The sequence below is a fragment of the Astyanax mexicanus genome, chromosome 8 (genome assembly GCF_023375975.1).
Source record: "Astyanax mexicanus isolate ESR-SI-001 chromosome 8, AstMex3_surface, whole genome shotgun sequence".
NCBI lineage: Eukaryota > Metazoa > Chordata > Actinopteri > Characiformes > Acestrorhamphidae > Astyanax > Astyanax mexicanus.
Genome location: NC_064415.1, coordinates 37,266,485 through 37,286,315, shown reverse-complemented (window position 1 = coordinate 37,286,315; position 19,831 = coordinate 37,266,485).

The following is a 19,831-nucleotide window of genomic DNA, read 5'->3' as shown; positions in this document are numbered from 1 at the left end:
CGAAGTTTTTTTTGGTCCCAAAATTTTTCGAAGTTTTTTTTGTTCCAAAATTTTTTTGGTCCCAAAATTTTTCGAAGTTTTTTTTGGTCCAAAATTTTTTTGGTCCCAAAATTTTTCGAAGTTTTTTTTGGTCCCAAAATTTTTCGAAGTTTTTTTTGGTCCAAAATTTTTTTGGTCCCAAAATTTTTCGAAGTTTTTTTTGGTCCAAAATTTTTTTGGTCCCAAAATTTTTCGAAGTTTTTTTTGGTCCCAAAATTTTTCGAAGTTTTTTTTGGTCCAAAATTTTTTTGGTCCCAAAATTTTTCGAAGTTTTTTTTGGTCCAAAATTTTTTTGGTCCCAAAATTTTTCGAAGTTTTTTTTGGTCCCAAAATTTTTCGAAGTTTTTTTTGTTCCAAAATTTTTTTGGTCCCAAAATTTTTCGAAGTTTTTTTTGGTCCAAAATTTTTTTGGTCCCAAAATTTTTCGAAGTTTTTTTTGGTCCCAAAATTTTTCGAAGTTTTTTTTGGTCCAAAATTTTTTTGGTCCCAAAATTTTTCGAAGTTTTTTTTGGTCCAAAATTTTTTTGGTCCCAAAATTTTTCGAAGTTTTTTTTGGTCCCAAAATTTTTCGAAGTTTTTTTTGGTCCAAAATTTTTTTGGTCCCAAAATTTTTCGAAGTTTTTTTTGGTCCCAAAATTTTTCGAAGTTTTTTTTGGTCCAAAATTTTTTTGGTCCCAAAATTTTTCGAAGTTTTTTTTGGTCCAAAATTTTTTTGGTCCCAAAATTTTTCGAAGTTTTTTTTGGGTGAAAATTTTTTTGGTCCCAAAATTTTTCGAAGTTTTTTTTGGTCCAAAATTTTTTTGGTCCCAAAATTTTTCGAAGTTTTTTTTGGTCCAAAATTTTTTTGGTCCCAAAATTTTTCGAAGTTTTTTTTGGTCCCAAAATTTTTCGAAGTTTTTTTTGGTCCAAAATTTTTTTGGTCCCAAAATTTTTCGAAGTTTTTTTTGGGTGAAAATTTTTTTGGTCCCAAAATTTTTCGAAGTTTTTTTTGGTCCAAAATTTTTTTGGTCCCAAAATTTTTCGAAGTTTTTTTTGGTCCCAAAATTTTTCGAAGTTTTTTTTGGGTGAAAATTTTTTTGGTCCCAAAATTTTTCGAAGTTTTTTTTGGGTGAAAATTTTTTTGGTCCCAAAATTTTTCAAAGTTTTTTTTGGTCCAAAATTTTTTTGGTCCCAAAATTTTTCGAAGTTTTTTTTGGTCCCAAAATTTTTCGAAGTTTTTTTTGGTCCAAAATTTTTCGAAGTTTTTTTTGGTCCAAAATTTTTCGAAGTTTTTTTTGGTCCAAAATTTTTTTGGTCCCAAAATTTTTCGAAGTTTTTTTTGGTCCAAAATTTTTTTGGTCCCAAAATTTTTCGAAGTTTTTTTTGGTCCAAAATTTTTTTGGTCCCAAAATTTTTCGAAGTTTTTTTTGGTCCAAAATTTTTTTGGTCCCAAAATTTTTCGAAGTTTTTTTTGGTCCAAAATTTTTTTGGTCCCAAAATTTTTCGAAGTTTTTTTTGGGTGAAAATTTTTTTGGTCCCAAAATTTTTCGAAGTTTTTTTTGGTCCAAAATTTTTTTGGTCCCAAAATTTTTCGAAGTTTTTTTTGGTCCCAAAATTTTTCGAAGTTTTTTTTGGGTGAAAATTTTTTTGGTCCCAAAATTTTTCGAAGTTTTTTTTGGGTGAAAATTTTTTTGGTCCAAAAATTTTTCGAAGTTTTTTTTGGTCCCAAAATTTTTCGAAGTTTTTTTTGGTCCAAAATTTTTTTGGTCCCAAAATTTTTCGAAGTTTTTTTTGGTCCCAAAATTTTTCGAAGTTTTTTTTGGTCCAAAATTTTTTTGGTCCCAAAATTTTTCGAAGTTTTTTTTGGTCCCAAAATTTTTCGAAGTTTTTTTTGGTCCAAAATTTTTTTGGTCCCAAAATTTTTCGAAGTTTTTTTTGGTCCAAAATTTTTTTGGTCCCAAAATTTTTCGAAGTTTTTTTTGGTCCAAAATTTTTTTGGTCCCAAAATTTTTCGAAGTTTTTTTTGGTCCAAAATTTTTTTGGTCCCAAAATTTTTCGAAGTTTTTTTTGGTCCAAAATTTTTTTGGTCCCAAAATTTTTCGAAGTTTTTTTTGGTCCAAAATTTTTTTGGTCCCAAAATTTTTCGAAGTTTTTTTTGGTCCCAAAATTTTTCGAATTTTTTTTTGGTCCAAAATTTTTTTTGTCCCAAAATTTTTCGAAGTTTTTTTTGGGTGAAAATTTTTTTGGTCCAAAATTTTTTTGGTCCAAAAATTTTTCGAAGTTTTTTTTGGTCCCAAAATTTTTCGAAGTTTTTTTTGGTCCAAAATTTTTTTGGTCCCAAAATTTTTCGAAGTTTTTTTTGGTCCCAAAATTTTTCGAAGTTTTTTTTGGTCCAAAATTTTTTTGGTCCCAAAATTTTTCGAAGTTTTTTTTGGTCCCAAAATTTTTCGAAGTTTTTTTTGGTCCAAAATTTTTTTGGTCCCAAAATTTTTCGAAGTTTTTTTTGGTCCAAAATTTTTTTGGTCCCAAAATTTTTCGAAGTTTTTTTTGGTCCAAAATTTTTTTGGTCCCAAAATTTTTCGAAGTTTTTTTTGGTCCAAAATTTTTTTGGTCCCAAAATTTTTCGAAGTTTTTTTTGGTCCCAAAATTTTTCGAAGTTTTTTTTGGTCCAAAATTTTTTTGGTCCCAAAATTTTTCGAAGTTTTTTTTGGGTGAAAATTTTTTTGGTCCAAAATTATTTTGGTCCCAAAATTTTTCGAAGTTTTTTTTGGGTGAAAATTTTTTTGGTCCCAAAATTTTTCGAAGTTTTTTTTGGGTGAAAATTTTTTTGGTCCCAAAATTTTTCGAAGTTTTTTTTGGGTGAAAATTTTTTTGGTCCCAAAATTTTTCGAAGTTTTTTTTGGTCCCAAAATTTTTCGAAGTTTTTTTTGGTCCAAAATTTTTTTGGTCCCAAAATTTTTCGAAGTTTTTTTTGGTCCCAAAATTTTTCGAAGTTTTTTTTGGTCCCAAAATTTTTCGAAGTTTTTTTTGGTCCAAAATTTTTTTGGTCCCAAAATTTTTCGAAGTTTTTTTTGGTCCCAAAATTTTTCGAAGTTTTTTTTGTTCCAAAATTTTTTTGGTCCCAAAATTTTTCGAAGTTTTTTTTGGTCCAAAATTTTTTTGGTCCCAAAATTTTTCGAAGTTTTTTTTGGTCCCAAAATTTTTCGAAGTTTTTTTTGGTCCAAAATTTTTTTGGTCCCAAAATTTTTCGAAGTTTTTTTTGGTCCAAAATTTTTTTGGTCCCAAAATTTTTCGAAGTTTTTTTTGGTCCCAAAATTTTTCGAAGTTTTTTTTGGTCCAAAATTTTTTTGGTCCCAAAATTTTTCGAAGTTTTTTTTGGTCCAAAATTTTTTTGGTCCCAAAATTTTTCGAAGTTTTTTTTGGTCCCAAAATTTTTCGAAGTTTTTTTTGTTCCAAAATTTTTTTGGTCCCAAAATTTTTCGAAGTTTTTTTTGGTCCAAAATTTTTTTGGTCCCAAAATTTTTCGAAGTTTTTTTTGGTCCCAAAATTTTTCGAAGTTTTTTTTGGTCCAAAATTTTTTTGGTCCCAAAATTTTTCGAAGTTTTTTTTGGTCCAAAATTTTTTTGGTCCCAAAATTTTTCGAAGTTTTTTTTGGTCCCAACATTTTTCGAAGTTTTTTTTGGTCCAAAATTTTTTTGGTCCCAAAATTTTTCGAAGTTTTTTTTGGTCCCAAAATTTTTCGAAGTTTTTTTTGGTCCAAAATTTTATTGGTCCCAAAATTTTTCGAAGTTTTTTTTGGTCCAAAATTTTTTTGGTCCCAAAATTTTTCGAAGTTTTTTTTGGGTGAAAATTTTTTTGGTCCCAAAATTTTTCGAAGTTTTTTTTGGTCCAAAATTTTTTTGGTCCCAAAATTTTTCGAAGTTTTTTTTGGTCCAAAATTTTTTTGGTCCCAAAATTTTTCGAAGTTTTTTTTGGTCCCAAAATTTTTCGAAGTTTTTTTTGGTCCAAAATTTTTTTGGTCCCAAAATTTTTCGAAGTTTTTTTTGGGTGAAAATTTTTTTGGTCCCAAAATTTTTCGAAGTTTTTTTTGGTCCAAAATTTTTTTGGTCCCAAAATTTTTCGAAGTTTTTTTTGGTCCCAAAATTTTTCGAAGTTTTTTTTGGTTGAAAATTTTTTTGGTCCCAAAATTTTTCGAAGTTTTTTTTGGGTGAAAATTTTTTTGGTCCAAAAATTTTTCGAAGTTTTTTTTGGTCCCAAAATTTTTCAAAGTTTTTTTTGGTCCAAAATTTTTTTGGTCCCAAAATTTTTCGAAGTTTTTTTTGGTCCCAAAATTTTTCGAAGTTTTTTTTGGTCCAAAATTTTTCGAAGTTTTTTTTGGTCCAAAATTTTTCGAAGTTTTTTTTGGTCCAAAATTTTTTTGGTCCCAAAATTTTTCGAAGTTTTTTTTGGTCCAAAATTTTTTTGGTCCCAAAATTTTTCGAAGTTTTTTTTGGTCCAAAATTTTTTTGGTCCCAAAATTTTTCGAAGTTTTTTTTGGTCCAAAATTTTTTTGGTCCCAAAATTTTTCGAAGTTTTTTTTGGTCCAAAATTTTTTTGGTCCCAAAATTTTTCGAAGTTTTTTTTGGGTGAAAATTTTTTTGGTCCCAAAATTTTTCGAAGTTTTTTTTGGTCCAAAATTTTTTTGGTCCCAAAATTTTTCGAAGTTTTTTTTGTTCCAAAATTTTTTTGGTCCCAAAATTTTTCGAAGTTTTTTTTGGTCCAAAATTTTTTTGGTCCCAAAATTTTTCGAAGTTTTTTTTGGTCCCAAAATTTTTCGAAGTTTTTTTTGGTCCCAAAATTTTTCGAAGTTTTTTTTGGTCCAAAATTTTTCGAAGTTTTTTTTGGTCCAAAATTTTTCGAAGTTTTTTTTGGTCCAAAATTTTTTTGGTCCCAAAATTTTTCGAAGTTTTTTTTGGTCCAAAATTTTTTTGGTCCCAAAATTTTTCGAAGTTTTTTTTGGTCCAAAATTTTTTTGGTCCCAAAATTTTTCGAAGTTTTTTTTGGTCCAAAATTTTTTTGGTCCCAAAATTTTTCGAAGTTTTTTTTGGTCCAAAATTTTTTTGGTCCCAAAATTTTTCGAAGTTTTTTTTGGGTGAAAATTTTTTTGGTCCCAAAATTTTTCGAAGTTTTTTTTGGTCCAAAATTTTTTTGGTCCCAAAATTTTTCGAAGTTTTTTTTGTTCCAAAATTTTTTTGGTCCCAAAATTTTTCGAAGTTTTTTTTGGTCCAAAATTTTTTTGGTCCCAAAATTTTTCGAAGTTTTTTTTGGTCCCAAAATTTTTCGAAGTTTTTTTTGGTCCAAAATTTTTTTGGTCCCAAAATTTTTCGAAGTTTTTTTTGGTCCAAAATTTTTTTGGTCCCAAAATTTTTCGAAGTTTTTTTTGGTCCCAAAATTTTTCGAAGTTTTTTTTGGTCCAAAATTTTTTTGGTCCCAAAATTTTTCGAAGTTTTTTTTGGTCCCAAAATTTTTCGAAGTTTTTTTTGGTCCAAAATTTTTTTGGTCCCAAAATTTTTCGAAGTTTTTTTTGGTCCAAAATTTTTTTGGTCCCAAAATTTTTCGAAGTTTTTTTTGGGTGAAAATTTTTTTGGTCCCAAAATTTTTCGAAGTTTTTTTTGGGTGAAAATTTTTTTGGTCCCAAAATTTTTCGAAGTTTTTTTTGGTCCAAAATTTTTTTGGTCCCAAAATTTTTCGAAGTTTTTTTTGGTCCAAAATTTTTTTGGTCCCAAAATTTTTCGAAGTTTTTTTTGGTCCAAAATTTTTTTGGTCCCAAAATTTTTCGAAGTTTTTTTTGGTCCAAAATTTTTTTGGTCCCAAAATTTTTCGAAGTTTTTTTTGGGTGAAAATTTTTTTGGTCCCAAAATTTTTCGAAGTTTTTTTTGGTCCAAAATTTTTTTGGTCCCAAAATTTTTCGAATTTTTTTTTGGTCCAAAATTTTTTTGGTCCCAAAATTTTTCGAAGTTTTTTTTGGTCCCAAAATTTTTCGAAGTTTTTTTTGGTCCAAAATTTTTTTGGTCCCAAAATTTTTCGAAGTTTTTTTTGGTCCAAAATTTTTTTGGTCCCAAAATTTTTCGAAGTTTTTTTTGGTCCAAAATTTTTTTGGTCCCAAAATTTTTCGAAGTTTTTTTTGGTCCCAAAATTTTTCGAAGTTTTTTTTGGTCCCAAAATTTTTCGAAGTTTTTTTTGGTCCAAAATTTTTCGAAGTTTTTTTTGGTCCAAAATTTTTCGAAGTTTTTTTTGGTCCAAAATTTTTTTGGTCCCAAAATTTTTCGAAGTTTTTTTTGGTCCAAAATTTTTTTGGTCCCAAAATTTTTCGAAGTTTTTTTTGGTCCAAAATTTTTTTGGTCCCAAAATTTTTCGAAGTTTTTTTTGGTCCAAAATTTTTTTGGTCCCAAAATTTTTCGAAGTTTTTTTTGGTCCAAAATTTTTTTGGTCCCAAAATTTTTCGAAGTTTTTTTTGGGTGAAAATTTTTTTGGTCCCAAAATTTTTCGAAGTTTTTTTTGGTCCAAAATTTTTTTGGTCCCAAAATTTTTCGAAGTTTTTTTTGTTCCAAAATTTTTTTGGTCCCAAAATTTTTCGAAGTTTTTTTTGGTCCAAAATTTTTTTGGTCCCAAAATTTTTCGAAGTTTTTTTTGGTCCCAAAATTTTTCGAAGTTTTTTTTGGTCCAAAATTTTTTTGGTCCCAAAATTTTTCGAAGTTTTTTTTGGTCCAAAATTTTTTTGGTCCCAAAATTTTTCGAAGTTTTTTTTGGTCCCAAAATTTTTCGAAGTTTTTTTTGGTCCAAAATTTTTTTGGTCCCAAAATTTTTCGAAGTTTTTTTTGGTCCCAAAATTTTTCGAAGTTTTTTTTGGTCCAAAATTTTTTTGGTCCCAAAATTTTTCGAAGTTTTTTTTGGTCCAAAATTTTTTTGGTCCCAAAATTTTTCGAAGTTTTTTTTGGGTGAAAATTTTTTTGGTCCCAAAATTTTTCGAAGTTTTTTTTGGGTGAAAATTTTTTTGGTCCCAAAATTTTTCGAAGTTTTTTTTGGTCCAAAATTTTTTTGGTCCCAAAATTTTTCGAAGTTTTTTTTGGTCCAAAATTTTTTTGGTCCCAAAATTTTTCGAAGTTTTTTTTGGTCCAAAATTTTTTTGGTCCCAAAATTTTTCGAAGTTTTTTTTGGTCCAAAATTTTTTTGGTCCCAAAATTTTTCGAAGTTTTTTTTGGGTGAAAATTTTTTTGGTCCCAAAATTTTTCGAAGTTTTTTTTGGTCCAAAATTTTTTTGGTCCCAAAATTTTTCGAATTTTTTTTTGGTCCAAAATTTTTTTGGTCCCAAAATTTTTCGAAGTTTTTTTTGGTCCCAAAATTTTTCGAAGTTTTTTTTGGTCCAAAATTTTTTTGGTCCCAAAATTTTTCGAAGTTTTTTTTGGTCCAAAATTTTTTTGGTCCCAAAATTTTTCGAAGTTTTTTTTGGTCCAAAATTTTTTTGGTCCCAAAATTTTTCGAAGTTTTTTTTGGTCCCAAAATTTTTCGAAGTTTTTTTTGGGTGAAAATTTTTTTGGTCCCAAAATTTTTCGAAGTTTTTTTTTGGTCCCAAAATTTTTCGAAGTTTTTTTTGGGTGAAATTTTTTTTGGTCCCAAAATTTTTCGAAGTTTTTTTTGGTCCAAAATTTTTTTGGTCCCAAAATTTTTCGAAGTTTTTTTTGGGTGAAAATTTTTTTGGTCCCAAAATTTTTCGAAGTTTTTTTTTGGTCCAAAATTTTTTTGGTCCCAAAATTTTTCGAAGTTTTTTTTGGGTGAAAATTTTTTTGGTCCCAAAATTTTTCGAAGTTTTTTTTGGTCCAAAATTTTTTTGGTCCCAAAATTTTTCGAAGTTTTTTTTGGTCCCAAAATTTTTTTGGTCCCAAAATTTTTCGAAGTTTTTTTTGGTTGGTCCCAAAATTTTTCGAAGTTTTTTTTGGGTGAAAATTTTTTTGGTCCCAAAATTTTTCGAAGTTTTTTTTGGTCCCAAAATTTTTCGAAGTTTTTTTTGGGTGAAAATTTTTTTGGTCCCAAAATTTTTCGAAGTTTTTTTTGGTCCAAAATTTTTTTGGTCCCAAAATTTTTCGAAGTTTTTTTTGGTCCCAAAATTTTTTTGGTCCCAAAATTTTTCGAAGTTTTTTTTGGTCCAAAATTTTTTGGTCCCAAAATTTTTCGAAGTTTTTTTTGGGTGAAAATTTTTTTGGTCCCAAAATTTTTCGAAGTTTTTTTTGGTCCAAAATTTTTTTGGTCCCAAAATTTTTCGAAGTTTTTTTTGGTCCAAAATTTTTTTGGTCCCAAAATTTTTCGAAGTTTTTTTTGGTCCCAAAATTTTTCGAAGTTTTTTTTGGTCCAAAATTTTTTTGGTCCCAAAATTTTTCGAAGTTTTTTTTGGGTGAAAATTTTTTTGGTCCCAAAATTTTTCGAAGTTTTTTTTGGTCCAAAATTTTTTTGGTCCCAAAATTTTTCGAAGTTTTTTTTGGTCCCAAAATTTTTCGAAGTTTTTTTTGGGTGAAAATTTTTTTGGTCCCAAAATTTTTCGAAGTTTTTTTTGGGTGAAAATTTTTTTGGTCCAAAAATTTTTCGAAGTTTTTTTTGGTCCCAAAATTTTTCGAAGTTTTTTTTGGTCCAAAATTTTTTTGGTCCCAAAATTTTTCGAAGTTTTTTTTGGTCCCAAAATTTTTCGAAGTTTTTTTTGGTCCAAAATTTTTTTGGTCCCAAAATTTTTCGAAGTTTTTTTTGGTCCAAAATTTTTTTGGTCCCAAAATTTTTCGAAGTTTTTTTTGGTCCCAAAATTTTTCGAAGTTTTTTTTGGTCCAAAATTTTTTTGGTCCCAAAATTTTTCGAAGTTTTTTTTGGTCCAAAATTTTTTTGGTCCCAAAATTTTTCGAAGTTTTTTTTGGTCCCAAAATTTTTCGAAGTTTTTTTTGGTCCAAAATTTTTTTGGTCCCAAAATTTTTCGAAGTTTTTTTTGGTCCAAAATTTTTTTGGTCCCAAAATTTTTCGAAGTTTTTTTTGGTCCAAAATTTTTTTGGTCCCAAAATTTTTCGAAGTTTTTTTTGGTCCCAAAATTTTTCGAAGTTTTTTTTGGGTGAAAATTTTTTTGGTCCCAAAATTTTTCGAAGTTTTTTTTTGGTCCCAAAATTTTTCGAAGTTTTTTTTGGGTGAAATTTTTTTTGGTCCCAAAATTTTTCGAAGTTTTTTTTGGTCCAAAATTTTTTTGGTCCCAAAATTTTTCGAAGTTTTTTTTGGGTGAAAATTTTTTTGGTCCCAAAATTTTTCGAAGTTTTTTTTTGGTCCAAAATTTTTTTGGTCCCAAAATTTTTCGAAGTTTTTTTTGGGTGAAAATTTTTTTGGTCCCAAAATTTTTCGAAGTTTTTTTTGGTCCAAAATTTTTTTGGTCCCAAAATTTTTCGAAGTTTTTTTTGGTCCCAAAATTTTTTTGGTCCCAAAATTTTTCGAAGTTTTTTTTGGTCCAAAATTTTTTTGGTCCCAAAATTTTTCGAAGTTTTTTTTGGTTGGTCCCAAAATTTTTCGAAGTTTTTTTTGGGTGAAAATTTTTTTGGTCCCAAAATTTTTCGAAGTTTTTTTTGGTCCCAAAATTTTTCGAAGTTTTTTTTGGGTGAAAATTTTTTTGGTCCCAAAATTTTTCGAAGTTTTTTTGTTCCAAAATTTTTTTGGTCCCAAAATTTTTCGAAGTTTTTTTTGGTCCCAAAATTTTTTTGGTCCCAAAATTTTTCGAAGTTTTTTTTGGTCCAAAATTTTTTGGTCCCAAAATTTTTCGAAGTTTTTTTTGGGTGAAAATTTTTTTGGTCCCAAAATTTTTCGAAGTTTTTTTTGGTCCCAAAATTTTTCGAAGTTTTTTTTGGTCCAAAATTTTTTTGGTCCCAAAATTTTTCGAAGTTTTTTTTGGGTGAAAATTTTTTTGGTCCCAAAATTTTTCGAAGTTTTTTTTGGTCCCAAAATTTTTCGAAGTTTTTTTTGGGTGAAAATTTTTTTGGTCCCAAAATTTTTCGAAGTTTTTTTTGGGTGAAAATTTTTTTGGTCCAAAAATTTTTCGAAGTTTTTTTTGGTCCCAAAATTTTTCGAAGTTTTTTTTGGTCCAAAATTTTTTTGGTCCCAAAATTTTTTGAAGTTTTTTTTGGTCCCAAAGTTTTTCGAAGTTTTTTTTGGTCCAAAATTTTTCGAAGTTTTTTTTGGTCCAAAATTTTTTTGGTCCCAAAATTTTTCGAAGTTTTTTTTGGTCCCAAAATTTTTCGAAGTTTTTTTTGGTCCAAAATTTTTTTGGTCCCAAAATTTTTCGAAGTTTTTTTTGGTCCAAAATTTTTTTGGTCCCAAAATTTTTCGAAGTTTTTTTTGGTCCAAAATTTTTTTGGTCCCAAAATTTTTCGAAGTTTTTTTTGGTCCAAAATTTTTTTGGTCCCAAAATTTTTCGAAGTTTTTTTTGGTCCAAAATTTTTTTGGTCCCAAAATTTTTCGAAGTTTTTTTTGGTCCCAAAATTTTTCGAAGTTTTTTTTGTTCCAAAATTTTTTTGGTCCCAAAATTTTTCGAAGTTTTTTTTGGTCCAAAATTTTTTTGGTCCCAAAATTTTTCGAAGTTTTTTTTGGTCCAAAATTTTTTTGGTCCCAAAATTTTTCGAAGTTTTTTTTGGTCCCAAAATTTTTCGAAGTTTTTTTTGGTCCAAAATTTTTTTGGTCCCAAAATTTTTCGAAGTTTTTTTTGGTCCCAAAATTTTTCGAAGTTTTTTTTGGGTGAAAATTTTTTTGGTCCCAAAATTTTTCGAAGTTTTTTTTGGGTGAAAATTTTTTTGGTCCCAAAATTTTTCGAAGTTTTTTTTGGTCCAAAATTTTTTTGGTCCCAAAATTTTTCGAAGTTTTTTTTGGTCCAAAATTTTTTTGGTCCCAAAATTTTTCGAAGTTTTTTTTGGTCCAAAATTTTTTTGGTCCCAAAATTTTTCGAAGTTTTTTTTGGGTGAAAATTTTTTTGGTCCCAAAATTTTTCGAAGTTTTTTTTGGTCCAAAATTTTTTTGGTCCCAAAATTTTTCGAAGTTTTTTTTGGTCCAAAATTTTTTTGGTCCCAAAATTTTTCGAAGTTTTTTTTGGTCCCAAAATTTTTCGAAGTTTTTTTTGGTCCAAAATTTTTTTGGTCCCAAAATTTTTCGAAGTTTTTTTTGGTCCAAAATTTTTTTGGGCCCAAAATTTTTCGAAGTTTTTTTTGGTCCAAAATTTTTTTGGTCCCAAAATTTTTCGAAGTTTTTTTTGGTCCCAAAATTTTTCGAAGTTTTTTTTGGGTGAAAATTTTTTTGGTCCCAAAATTTTTCGAAGTTTTTTTTTGGTCCCAAAATTTTTCGAAGTTTTTTTTGGGTGAAATTTTTTTTGGTCCCAAAATTTTTCGAAGTTTTTTTTGGTCCAAAATTTTTTTGGTCCCAAAATTTTTCGAAGTTTTTTTTTGGTCCCAAAATTTTTCGAAGTTTTTTTTGGGTGAAATTTTTTTTGGTCCCAAAATTTTTCGAAGTTTTTTTTGGTCCAAAATTTTTTTGGTCCCAAAATTTTTCGAAGTTTTTTTTGGTCCAAAATTTTTTTGGTCCCAAAATTTTTCGAAGTTTTTTTTGGTCCCAAAATTTTTTTGGTCCCAAAATTTTTCGAAGTTTTTTTTGGTCCAAAATTTTTTTGGTCCCAAAATTTTTCGAAGTTTTTTTTGGTTGGTCCCAAAATTTTTCGAAGTTTTTTTTGGGTGAAAATTTTTTTGGTCCCAAAATTTTTCGAAGTTTTTTTTGGTCCCAAAATTTTTCGAAGTTTTTTTTGGGTGAAAATTTTTTTGGTCCCAAAATTTTTCGAAGTTTTTTTTGGTCCAAAATTTTTTTGGTCCCAAAATTTTTCGAAGTTTTTTTTGGTCCCAAAACTTTTTTGGTCCCAAAATTTTTCGAAGTTTTTTTTGGTCCAAAATTTTTTTGGTCCCAAAATTTTTCGAAGTTTTTTTTGGGTGAAAATTTTTTTGGTCCCAAAATTTTTCGAAGTTTTTTTTGGTCCAAAATTTTTTTGGTCCCAAAATTTTTCGAATTTTTTTTTGGTCCAAAATTTTTTTGGTCCCAAAATTTTTCGAAGTTTTTTTTGGTCCCAAAATTTTTCGAAGTTTTTTTTGGTCCAAAATTTTTTTGGTCCCAAAATTTTTCGAAGTTCTTTTTGGGTGAAAATTTTTTTGGTCCCAAAATTTTTCGAAGTTTTTTTTGGGTGAAAATTTTTTTGGTCCCAAAATTTTTTTGGTCCCAAAATTTTTCGAAGTTTTTTTTGGTTGGTCCCAAAATTTTTCGAAGTTTTTTTTGGGTGAAAATTTTTTTGGTCCCAAAATTTTTCGAAGTTTTTTTTGGTCCCAAAATTTTTCGAAGTTTTTTTTGGGTGAAAATTTTTTTGGTCCCAAAATTTTTCGAAGTTTTTTTTGGTCCAAAATTTTTTTGGTCCCAAAATTTTTCGAAGTTTTTTTTGGTCCCAAAATTTTTTTGGTCCCAAAATTTTTCGAAGTTTTTTTTGGTCCAAAATTTTTTGGTCCCAAAATTTTTCGAAGTTTTTTTTGGGTGAAAATTTTTTTGGTCCCAAAATTTTTCGAAGTTTTTTTTGGTCCAAAATTTTTTTGGTCCCAAAATTTTTCGAAGTTTTTTTTGGTCCAAAATTTTTTTGGTCCCAAAATTTTTCGAAGTTTTTTTTGGTCCCAAAATTTTTCGAAGTTTTTTTTGGTCCAAAATTTTTTTGGTCCCAAAATTTTTCGAAGTTTTTTTTGGGTGAAAATTTTTTTGGTCCCAAAATTTTTCGAAGTTTTTTTTGGTCCAAAATTTTTTTGGTCCCAAAATTTTTCGAAGTTTTTTTTGGTCCCAAAATTTTTCGAAGTTTTTTTTGGGTGAAAATTTTTTTGGTCCCAAAATTTTTCGAAGTTTTTTTTGGGTGAAAATTTTTTTGGTCCAAAAATTTTTCGAAGTTTTTTTTGGTCCCAAAATTTTTCGAAGTTTTTTTTGGTCCAAAATTTTTTTGGTCCCAAAATTTTTCGAAGTTTTTTTTGGTCCCAAAATTTTTCGAAGTTTTTTTTGGTCCAAAATTTTTTTGGTCCCAAAATTTTTCGAAGTTTTTTTTGGTCCAAAATTTTTTTGGTCCCAAAATTTTTCGAAGTTTTTTTTGGTCCCAAAATTTTTCGAAGTTTTTTTGGTCCAAAATTTTTTTGGTCCCAAAATTTTTCGAAGTTTTTTTTGGTCCAAAATTTTTTTGGTCCCAAAATTTTTCGAAGTTTTTTTTGGTCCCAAAATTTTTCGAAGTTTTTTTTGGTCCAAAATTTTTTTGGTCCCAAAATTTTTCGAAGTTTTTTTTGGTCCAAAATTTTTTTGGTCCCAAAATTTTTCGAAGTTTTTTTTGGTCCAAAATTTTTTTGGTCCCAAAATTTTTCGAAGTTTTTTTTGGTCCCAAAATTTTTCGAAGTTTTTTTTGGGTGAAAATTTTTTTGGTCCCAAAATTTTTCGAAGTTTTTTTTTGGTCCCAAAATTTTTCGAAGTTTTTTTTGGGTGAAATTTTTTTTGGTCCCAAAATTTTTCGAAGTTTTTTTTGGTCCAAAATTTTTTTGGTCCCAAAATTTTTCGAAGTTTTTTTTGGGTGAAAATTTTTTTGGTCCCAAAATTTTTCGAAGTTTTTTTTGGGTGAAAATTTTTTTGGTCCCAAAATTTTTCGAAGTTTTTTTTGGTCCAAAATTTTTTTGGTCCCAAAATTTTTCGAAGTTTTTTTTGGTCCAAAATTTTTTTGGTCCCAAAATTTTTCGAAGTTTTTTTTGGTCCAAAATTTTTTTGGTCCCAAAATTTTTCGAAGTTTTTTTTGGGTGAAAATTTTTTTGGTCCCAAAATTTTTCGAAGTTTTTTTTGGTCCAAAATTTTTTTGGTCCCAAAATTTTTCGAAGTTTTTTTTGGTCCAAAATTTTTTTGGTCCCAAAATTTTTCGAAGTTTTTTTTGGTCCCAAAATTTTTCGAAGTTTTTTTTGGTCCAAAATTTTTTTGGTCCCAAAATTTTTCGAAGTTTTTTTTGGTCCAAAATTTTTTTGGTCCCAAAATTTTTCGAAGTTTTTTTTGGTCCAAAATTTTTTTGGTCCCAAAATTTTTCGAAGTTTTTTTTGGTCCCAAAATTTTTCGAAGTTTTTTTTGGGTGAAAATTTTTTTGGTCCCAAAATTTTTCGAAGTTTTTTTTTGGTCCCAAAATTTTTCGAAGTTTTTTTTGGGTGAAATTTTTTTTGGTCCCAAAATTTTTCGAAGTTTTTTTTGGTCCAAAATTTTTTTGGTCCCAAAATTTTTCGAAGTTTTTTTTTGGTCCCAAAATTTTTCGAAGTTTTTTTTGGGTGAAATTTTTTTTGGTCCCAAAATTTTTCGAAGTTTTTTTTGGTCCAAAATTTTTTTGGTCCCAAAATTTTTCGAAGTTTTTTTTGGTCCAAAATTTTTTTGGTCCCAAAATTTTTCGAAGTTTTTTTTGGTCCCAAAATTTTTTTGGTCCCAAAATTTTTCGAAGTTTTTTTTGGTCCAAAATTTTTTTGGTCCCAAAATTTTTCGAAGTTTTTTTTGGTTGGTCCCAAAATTTTTCGAAGTTTTTTTTGGGTGAAAATTTTTTTGGTCCCAAAATTTTTCGAAGTTTTTTTTGGTCCCAAAATTTTTCGAAGTTTTTTTTGGGTGAAAATTTTTTTGGTCCCAAAATTTTTCGAAGTTTTTTTTGGTCCAAAATTTTTTTGGTCCCAAAATTTTTCGAAGTTTTTTTTGGTCCCAAAACTTTTTTGGTCCCAAAATTTTTCGAAGTTTTTTTTGGTCCAAAATTTTTTTGGTCCCAAAATTTTTCGAAGTTTTTTTTGGGTGAAAATTTTTTTGGTCCCAAAATTTTTCGAAGTTTTTTTTGGTCCAAAATTTTTTTGGTCCCAAAATTTTTCGAATTTTTTTTTGGTCCAAAATTTTTTTGGTCCCAAAATTTTTCGAAGTTTTTTTTGGGTGAAAATTTTTTTGGTCCCAAAATTTTTCGAAGTTTTTTTTGGGTGAAAATTTTTTTGGTCCCAAAATTTTTTTGGTCCCAAAATTTTTCGAAGTTTTTTTTGGTTGGTCCCAAAATTTTTCGAAGTTTTTTTTGGGTGAAAATTTTTTTGGTCCCAAAATTTTTCGAAGTTTTTTTTGGTCCCAAAATTTTTCGAAGTTTTTTTTGGGTGAAAATTTTTTTGGTCCCAAAATTTTTCGAAGTTTTTTTTGGTCCAAAATTTTTTTGGTCCCAAAATTTTTCGAAGTTTTTTTTGGTCCCAAAATTTTTTTGGTCCCAAAATTTTTCGAAGTTTTTTTTGGTCCAAAATTTTTTGGTCCCAAAATTTTTCGAAGTTTTTTTTGGGTGAAAATTTTTTTGGTCCCAAAATTTTTCGAAGTTTTTTTTGGTCCAAAATTTTTTTGGTCCCAAAATTTTTCGAAGTTTTTTTTGGTCCAAAATTTTTTTGGTCCCAAAATTTTTCGAAGTTTTTTTTGGTCCCAAAATTTTTCGAAGTTTTTTTTGGTCCAAAATTTTTTTGGTCCCAAAATTTTTCGAAGTTTTTTTTGGGTGAAAATTTTTTTGGTCCCAAAATTTTTCGAAGTTTTTTTTGGTCCAAAATTTTTTTGGTCCCAAAATTTTTCGAAGTTTTTTTTGGTCCCAAAATTTTTCGAAGTTTTTTTTGGGTGAAAATTTTTTTGGTCCCAAAATTTTTCGAAGTTTTTTTTGGGTGAAAATTTTTTTGGTCCAAAAATTTTTCGAAGTTTTTTTTGGTCCCAAAATTTTTCGAAGTTTTTTTTGGTCCAAAATTTTTTTGGTCCCAAAATTTTTCGAAGTTTTTTTTGGTCCCAAAATTTTTCGAAGTTTTTTTTGGTCCAAAATTTTTTTGGTCCCAAAATTTTTCGAAGTTTTTTTTGGTCCAAAATTTTTTTGGTCCCAAAATTTTTCGAAGTTTTTTTTGGTCCCAAAATTTTTCGAAGTTTTTTTTGGTCCAAAATTTTTTTGGTCCCAAAATTTTTCGAAGTTTTTTTTGGTCCAAAATTTTTTTGGTCCCAAAATTTTTCGAAGTTTTTTTTGGGTGAAAATTTTTTTGGTCCCAAAATTTTTCGAAGTTTTTTTTTGGTCCAAAATTTTTTTGGTCCCAAAATTTTTCGAAGTTTTTTTTGGGTGAAAATTTTTTTGGTCCCAAAATTTTTCGAAGTTTTTTTTGGTCCAAAATTTTTTTGGTCCCAAAATTTTTCGAAGTTTTTTTTGGTCCCAAAATTTTTTTGGTCCCAAAATTTTTCGAAGTTTTTTTTGGTCCAAAATTTTTTTGGTCCCAAAATTTTTCGAAGTTTTTTTTGGCTGGTCCCAAAATTTTTCGAAGTTTTTTTTGGGTGAAAATTTTTTTGGTCCCAAAATTTTTCGAAGTTTTTTTTGGTCCCAAAATTTTTCGAAGTTTTTTTTGGGTGAAAATTTTTTTGGTCCCAAAATTTTTCGAAGTTTTTTTTGGTCCAAAATTTTTTTGGTCCCAAAATTTTTCGAAGTTTTTTTTGGTCCCAAAATTTTTTTGGTCCCAAAATTTTTCGAAGTTTTTTTTGGTCCAAAATTTTTTGGTCCCAAAATTTTTCGAAGTTTTTTTTGGGTGAAAATTTTTTTGGTCCCAAAATTTTTCGAAGTTTTTTTTGGTCCAAAATTTTTTTGGTCCCAAAATTTTTCGAAGTTTTTTTTGGTCCAAAATTTTTTTGGTCCCAAAATTTTTCGAAGTTTTTTTTGGTCCCAAAATTTTTCGAAGTTTTTTTTGGTCCAAAATTTTTTTGGTCCCAAAATTTTTCGAAGTTTTTTTTGGGTGAAAATTTTTTTGGTCCCAAAATTTTTCGAAGTTTTTTTTGGTCCAAATTTTTTTGGTCCCAAAATTTTTCGAAGTTTTTTTTGGTCCCAAAATTTTTCGAAGTTTTTTTTGGGTGAAAATTTTTTTGGTCCCAAAATTTTTCGAAGTTTTTTTTGGGTGAAAATTTTTTTGGTCCAAAAATTTTTCGAAGTTTTTTTTGGTCCCAAAATTTTTCGAAGTTTTTTTTGGTCCAAAATTTTTTTGGTCCCAAAATTTTTCGAAGTTTTTTTTGGTCCCAAAATTTTTCGAAGTTTTTTTTGGTCCAAAATTTTTCGAAGTTTTTTTTGGTCCAAAATTTTTTTGGTCCCAAAATTTTTCGAAGTTTTTTTTGGTCCCAAAATTTTTCGAAGTTTTTTTTGGTCCAAAATTTTTTTGGTCCCAAAATTTTTCGAAGTTTTTTTTGGTCCAAAATTTTTTTGGTCCCAAAATTTTTCGAAGTTTTTTTTGGTCCAAAATTTTTTTGGTCCCAAAATTTTTCGAAGTTTTTTTTGGTCCAAAATTTTTTTGGTCCCAAAATTTTTCGAAGTTTTTTTTGGTCCAAAATTTTTTTGGTCCCAAAATTTTTCGAAGTTTTTTTTGGTCCCAAAATTTTTCGAAGTTTTTTTTGTTCCAAAATTTTTTTGGTCCCAAAATTTTTCGAAGTTTTTTTTGGTCCAAAATTTTTTTGGTCCCAAAATTTTTCGAAGTTTTTTTTGGTCCCAAAATTTTTCGAAGTTTTTTTTGGTCCAAAATTTTTTTGGTCCCAAAATTTTTCGAAGTTTTTTTTGGGTGAAAATTTTTTTGGTCCCAAAATTTTTCGAAGTTTTTTTTGGTCCAAAATTTTTTTGGTCCCAAAATTTTTCGAAGTTTTTTTTGGTCCCAAAATTTTTCGAAGTTTTTTTTGGGTGAAAATTTTTTTGGTCCCAAAATTTTTCGAAGTTTTTTTTGGTCCAAAATTTTTTTGGTCCCAAAATTTTTCGAAGTTTTTTTTGGTCCAAAATTTTTTTGGTCCCAAAATTTTTCGAAGTTTTTTTTGGGTGAAAATTTTTTTGGTCCCAAAATTTTTCGAAGTTTTTTTTGGTCCAAAATTTTTTTGGTCCCAAAATTTTTCGAAGTTTTTTTTGGTCCAAAATTTTTTTGGTCCCAAAATTTTTCGAAGTTTTTTTTGGTCCCAAAATTTTTCGAAGTTTTTTTTGGTCCAAAATTTTTTTGGTCCCAAAATTTTTCGAAGTTTTTTTTGGTCCAAAATTTTTTTGGTCCCAAAATTTTTCGAAGTTTTTTTTGGTCCAAAATTTTTTTGGTCCCAAAATTTTTCGAAGTTTTTTTTGGTCCCAAAATTTTTCGAAGTTTTTTTTGGGTGAAAATTTTTTTGGTCCCAAAATTTTTCGAAGTTTTTTTTTGGTCCCAAAATTTTTCGAAGTTTTTTTTGGGTGAAATTTTTTTTGGTCCCAAAATTTTTCGAAGTTTTTTTTGGTCCAAAATTTTTTTGGTCCCAAAATTTTTCGAAGTTTTTTTTTGGTCCCAAAATTTTTCGAAGTTTTTTTTGGGTGAAATTTTTTTTGGTCCCAAAATTTTTCGAAGTTTTTTTTGGTCCAAAATTTTTTTGGTCCCAAAATTTTTCGAAGTTTTTTTTGGTCCAAAATTTTTTTGGTCCCAAAATTTTTCGAAGTTTTTTTTGGTCCCAAAATTTTTTTGGTCCCAAAATTTTTCGAAGTTTTTTTTGGTCCAAAATTTTTTTGGTCCCAAAATTTTTCGAAGTTTTTTTTGGTTGGTCCCAAAATTTTTCGAAGTTTTTTTTGGGTGAAAATTTTTTTGGTCCCAAAATTTTTCGAAGTTTTTTTTGGTCCCAAAATTTTTCGAAGTTTTTTTTGGGTGAAAATTTTTTTGGTCCCAAAATTTTTCGAAGTTTTTTTTGGTCCAAAATTTTTTTGGTCCCAAAATTTTTCGAAGTTTTTTTTGGTCCCAAAACTTTTTTGGTCCCAAAATTTTTCGAAGTTTTTTTTGGTCCAAAATTTTTTTGGTCCCAAAATTTTTCGAAGTTTTTTTTGGTCCAAAATTTTTTTGGTCCCAAAATTTTTCGAAGTTTTTTTTGGTCCAAAATTTTTTTGGTCCCAAAATTTTTCGAATTTTTTTTTGGTCCAAAATTTTTTTGGTCCCAAAATTTTTCGAAGTTTTTTTTGGTCCCAAAATTTTTCGAAGTTTTTTTTGGTCCAAAATTTTTTTGGTCCCAAAATTTTTCGAAGTTTTTTTTGGTCCAAAATTTTTTTGGTCCCAAAATTTTTCGAAGTTTTTTTAGGTCCCAAAATTTTTCGAAGTTTTTTTTGGGTGAAAATTTTTTTGGTCCCAAAATTTTTCGAAGTTTTTTTTGGGTGAAAATTTTTTTGGTCCAAAAATTTTTCGAAGTTTTTTTTGGTCCCAAAATTTTTCGAAGTTTTTTTTGGTCCAAAATTTTTTTGGTCCCAAAATTTTTCGAAATTTTTTTTGGTCCAAAATTTTTTTGGTCCCAAAATTTTTCGAAGTTTTTTTTGGTCCCAAAATTTTTCAAAGTTTTTTTTGGTCCAAAATTTTTTTGGTCCCAAAATTTTTCGAAGTGTTTTTTTGGTCCAAAATTTTTTTGGTCCCAAAATTTTTCGAAGTTTTTTTTGGTCCAAAATTTTTTTGGTCCCAAAATTTTTCGAAGTTTTTTTTGGTCCAAAATTTTTTTGGTCCCAAAATTTTTCGAAGTTTTTTTTGGTCCAAAATTTTTTTGGTCCCAAAATTTTTCGAAGTTTTTTTTGGTCCCAAAATTTTTCGAAGTTTTTTTTGTTCCAAAATTTTTTTGGTCCCAAAATTTTTCGAAGTTTTTTTTGGTCCAAAATTTTTTTGGTCCCAAAATTTTTCGAAGTTTTTTTTGGTCCCAAAATTTTTCGAAGTTT